Here is a 5,493-nt window from a genome sequence, read left to right as displayed (position 1 = left end):
ATTTCTGAACCATACTCCAAATGGAATTTAGACAAAATAAATATCGGCAACCGGAAGACAACTGAGGTAGAGAAATGTAATATTAAAACTTCTTCCCGAAGTGTGCAATCTCACACATTAATGTTAGTTTTTGACCCAAAATTTTCATTGTAACTCTAAGTTCTGAATATGCTCCTTAAGCTTAGTAGACCTCTAGCCAGGAAATTAAATACACTGAAAAAATAAAAGAAGTTTCAGGGGAGTGTAGATACAAGGGCTACTGGTTTAAAGAGTTGTCCCTAAAGGTAGTATCTAATATTAACAACAAAACCTTGTATCATCTTATCTTGAGCAACTTAAACAGAAAAGCAGAAAGCAACAAATTGCAATAATGACCCAAGTGCTGGAAGGAACCTAAGTGCCCATCGGCAAATGAGTAGATCAAAAAACTGTGGTATATTTACACAGTGGAATACTATGCAGCAGAAATAAAGAAGTAGCCCTTACCCTTCCAGACAGCATAGTGGGAACTGGAAAGCATTATGCTAAGTGAAATAAGCCAGGCAGTGAAAGACAAATACCATATGATCTCACCTGTAAATGGAACCTAATCAACAAAACAAACAAACAAGCAAAATATAACCAGAAACATTGAAATAAAGAACAAACTGACAGCTACCAGAGAGGAGAGGGAGAGGAATAATAGGGGAAGGGCCATCAAGGAACATGTATAAAGGACACATGGACAAAGCCAAAGTTGAAGGTGGGAGGCAGGGATGGGGGTGCAGCAGGGCCATGGTGGGGAGAAAAGGAAGACAACTGTATTTGAACAATAATAAAAAAAAATTCCAAAAGGTCTTCGATGAAATAAGCATCTCTCTAAATTTATTCTTACAGATGCTTAATATGATTTATTATTCTTTAGCATCATGTTAGAATGTTGATGTATTAACTAATACACACATAATTATATTATTAGTATTCTTGAAGGCCCCTTGAAACACCCATATGCCTCCTCTCTCACCTCTTGGTCCATTCTCAAGGCTGGTGACAAATAGCAATTGCTGTTGGCACAAAGCTAAAGGGAAATTGTAAAAAGTATCACATGACCTTGGGATCAACCAATAATCTGAAAGACACACTGGAAAATAAATCCTTACCTTGTAAGAGCTTTAACCATGGGCTCTGAGTCAGGCCTCTGTGTGTCCTGACTTTCCTATTTAAATCTGAGTTTAGGGCAGCAATTTTCAAGATTTTTAAAAAATTATTGTTCAATTACAGTTGTCTGCATTTTCCCCCAACTACTCCCCCCCCACCCCTGCCAACACACCTCCCTCCCTTGCTTCCACCCTCCCCCTTGGTTTTGTCTATGTGTCCTTTATAGTAGTTCTTGAAAACCCTTCCCCCCACTGTACCCTCCCACTTCCCCTCTGGTTATTGTTAGATTGTTCTTAATTTTAATGTCTCTGGTTATATTTTGTATGCTTTGTTCTTTTGTTGATTATGTTCCAGTTAAAGGTGAGATCATATGGTATTTGTCCCTCACCACCTGGCTTATTTCACTTAGCACAATGGTTCCAGTTCCATCCATGCTGTCACAAAGAGTAGGAGTTCCTTCTTTCTCTGTGCTGCATAGTATTCCATTGTGTAAATGTACCATAATTTTTTTATTAATTCATTTATTGATGGGCACTTAAGCTGTTTCCAGCACTTGGCTATTGTAAATTGTGCTGCTATGAACATTGGGGTGCATAGGTTCTTTTGGATTGGTGTTTCAGGGCTCTTAGGATATAATCCCAGCAGTAGAATTGTTGGGTCAAAAGGCAGTTCCATTTTTAGTTTTCTGAGAAAATTCCATACTGTTTTCCACAGTGGCTGCACCAGTCTTCTGCAATTTCACCAACAGTGCACTAGGGTTCCCTTTTCTCCACATCCTTTCAACACTTGTTTGTTGATTCGTTTATGATGGCCATTCTGATCAGTGTGAAGTGGTATCTCATTGTGGTTTTAATTTGCATCTCTAATGGCCAGTGGTGCCGAGCATCCTTTCATATGTCTCTGGACACTCTGTATGTCCTACTTGGAGCAGTGTCTGTTCAAGTCTTTTGCCAATTTTTAATTGGGTTTTTTGTTTTCCTGGAGTGGAGTCATGTGAGTTCTTTATATATTTTAGAGATCAAACCCTAGTCTGAGGTATCATTGGCAAACATGTTTTCCCATACAGTTGGTTCTCTTTTCATTTTAGTGCTGTTTTCTCTATCCAAGCAGAAGATTTTTAATTTGATGAGGTCCCATTTGTTTATTCTTTCCTTTATGTCCCTTGCTATCAGTGAAGATTTTGGTGAGTGGAATGTCTGAGATTTTCCTGCTGATGTTTTCCTCTAGGACTTTTATGGTATCACAACTTATATTTAAGTCTTTTCTCCACCTTGAATTTATTTTTGTGTACAGTGTAAGTTGGTGATTGATGATCAAGTTTCATTTTTTTGCATGTAGCTGTCCAGATCTCCCAACACCATCTGTTGAAGAGGCTACTTTTACTCCATTTTATGCTTCTGCCTCCTTTGTCAAATACTAATTGACCATAGAGACCTTGGTTTATTTCTGGGCTCTCTATTCTGTTCCATTGGTCTATATGTCCGTTCTTATGCTAGTATCATGCTGTTTTGATTACTGTGGCCTTGTAATACAGTTTGATGTCAGGTATTCTGATCCCTCCTACTTTTTTCTTCTTTCTCAAAATTGCTGCAGTTATTCAGTGTCATTTATGGTTCCATATAAATTCCTGAAATGTTTGTTCTATATCTGTGAAATATGTCATTGGTACTTTAATAGGGATTGCATTGAAACTATAAATTGCTTTGGGTAGTATGGACATTTTGATGATGTTAACTCTTCCAATCTATGAGCATGGTACATGCTTCCATTTGTTTGTGTCTTTGTTAGCTTCTTTCTTCAGTGTTATGTAGTTGTCTGCATATAGGTCTTTTACCTCCTTGGTTAGGTTTATTTTTAGGTACTTTATTTTTCTTGTTGTTATATCGAATGGGATTTTTTCCCCTGATTTCTGTTTCTTATATTTCATTGTTGGTGTACAAAAATGCCTTTGATTTCTGAATATTGACTTTGTATCCCACCATTTTGCTAAATTCACTTCTTAGGTCAAGTGGTTTTTTGGTGGAGTCTATAGGATTTTCTATGTACACTATCATGTCATCTGCAAACAATGAAAGTTTTGCTTCCTCCTTTCCAATTTAGACACCTTTTTTTTCTTTTGTGATTGCTATGGCTAGGACTTCCAATACTATGATGAATAAGAGTGGTGAAAATGGGTATCCTTGTCTTGTTCCTCATCATAGTGGGAAATCTGTAAGTTTTTGCTTGGCTGTAGGTCTCTCATATTGACCTTTATTATGTTGAAGTATGCTCCCTCTATTCCCACTTTGCTGAGTGTTTTGATCATAAATGGGTGCTGTACCTTATTAAATGGTTTTTCCACATCTATTGATATGATCATGTGAATTTTGTCTTTCATTTTGTTTATGTGATGTATTATGTTTATTGATTTGTGAATATTGTACCATCCTTGTATCCCACTTGGTCATGATGTATGATCTTTTTAATGTATTCCTGGATGCAGTTTGCCAATATTTTGTTGAGGATTTTAGCATCTATGTTCATCAGCAATAATGGCCTGTAGTTTTTTTTTCTTTGTTGTTTCTTCATGTGGTTTTTGGATTAGGATGATGCTTGCTTCATAAAAAGACATTGGGAGTCCTCCATCTTCTTGAATTTTTTTGAATAATCTGTGAAGGGTAAGGGTTAGCTCTTTCTTAAATGCTTTGTAAAAAATTCCTATAAAACCATCTGGTCCAGGGCTTTTGTGTGTTGGAAGCTTTTTGAATTTTCAAGCTTTTTTATCTCATGACACACATACACTAATTACCAAAATTCTGCAGTACATCAAAAAATTTATTTCTTGCCGATCTGACAAAAAATAGATATGATTTTGATTCATTCACACTGGAAATCTACTGTTTTGTTGGCTGTTGTCATTTTTTTCTAATTTGACAATATAAGGGAAAAGAGGTCAGTGATCCTGACTAAATAGTCAGGTATATTGCATGTTGTAAAAATTCTCATGGCACACAGGTTGAAAATCCCTAGTTTAGGGTAAGTAACTGCCACTTCTTCATTTGTAAATGAGTTTTCTTGGTACCACCCTTACTTCCTTCATAGGTATTTCCTAAGGAGTTGCTAGACTACTACAAAAACAAAAATAAAGTTGGAGAAGTTTCTGGAGAATTTTCATGTAATTATTGCAAACATAATTCTGAAACATAATGTGCTTACTGCATAAAGTATATGAAAACAAAACAGGCATTTTCTTTAAAATAGCAGTGTTCTTTCTGATTTTTGAAAGCAGAAAGCCATTTCTAAATCCAGTAGATGATGTAATATCTTATAAGTGGTAAACATCTTCAGGTAATTTTTTTAAAAAAACATGTTTTGAGACTAATAGGTGAAGAAAAGTTACTATGAAATAAGCTTTAAAATTAAAACAGGTCTTTATAAATAAAATAGTTAAAGTACATTTTATTTAAAGTCCAGAACTGCTCTAATACATCATAAGGGCTCAGTAAATATACATATATTCCTCACCCAAGGATATGTTTACTAATTTTTAAAGAGCTAGAAACATCAATTGTTTGCCTCTCTTATGCACCTCAACCTGGGATCAAACCTACAACCTTGGTATGTGCCCTGACCAGGGATCAAATCTGCAACCTTTTGGTGTATGGGACAATACTCCACCTAATTGAGCCTCCTGGCCAGGGTGGCTCAGTAAATATTTGTATGATTGAATGAATTTTACTGATGGGGAAAGTGCTATGTATAGTAAATATGTACTATTCTTCTTGGACTAAATGCATCCTTTTCATCCCTATCACATGGTATGGTGGGATGCTCCAGAAAACTATTTTATCTATTGGATTATTACAACTTCTTTATTTACTCCTACAACATTGCAGTACTATAACTATATATCAAACAAGCTTCTAATTATAGTCTCAGAGATGGCACAGTATTCTTTAACATGAAAAGCTTTATTTCAAATTTTTACAGTAGAAATGAGTAGAAAGTCTAAATATGGGTAAACTAAAACATAAGTTGTCAAACCCAGGATATCCACTAAAGAAAGCTGTTAAATGTCTGACAATGAGTCAGTAAGTCATCTCTTATTTTATTGCTTTTTAAGTAGTCACATAAAACCTTGAGGGAAGTATTGGATTGAAGATCATATTGATTTCAAAGCTAAAGTAACCTTTAAGCTAAAATTTTACATCCTGATACCTACTTTATTTCAATGGATTTTTCTGATTACTAATATATAAGAATGGGAATTAGGCACATTCAATACATTTCTGACTGTTAGTAATATTCTTTATATTTTAGTATTGGATGGATGATAATTTTTTGGCCATAATGATCAAGAAGAATACAGTATAACAA

Source organism: Phyllostomus discolor, chromosome 1 (genome assembly GCF_004126475.2).
Source record: "Phyllostomus discolor isolate MPI-MPIP mPhyDis1 chromosome 1, mPhyDis1.pri.v3, whole genome shotgun sequence".
In the NCBI taxonomy this organism is placed as follows: Eukaryota; Metazoa; Chordata; class Mammalia; order Chiroptera; family Phyllostomidae; genus Phyllostomus; species Phyllostomus discolor.
This window is presented reverse-complemented; position numbering follows the sequence as displayed.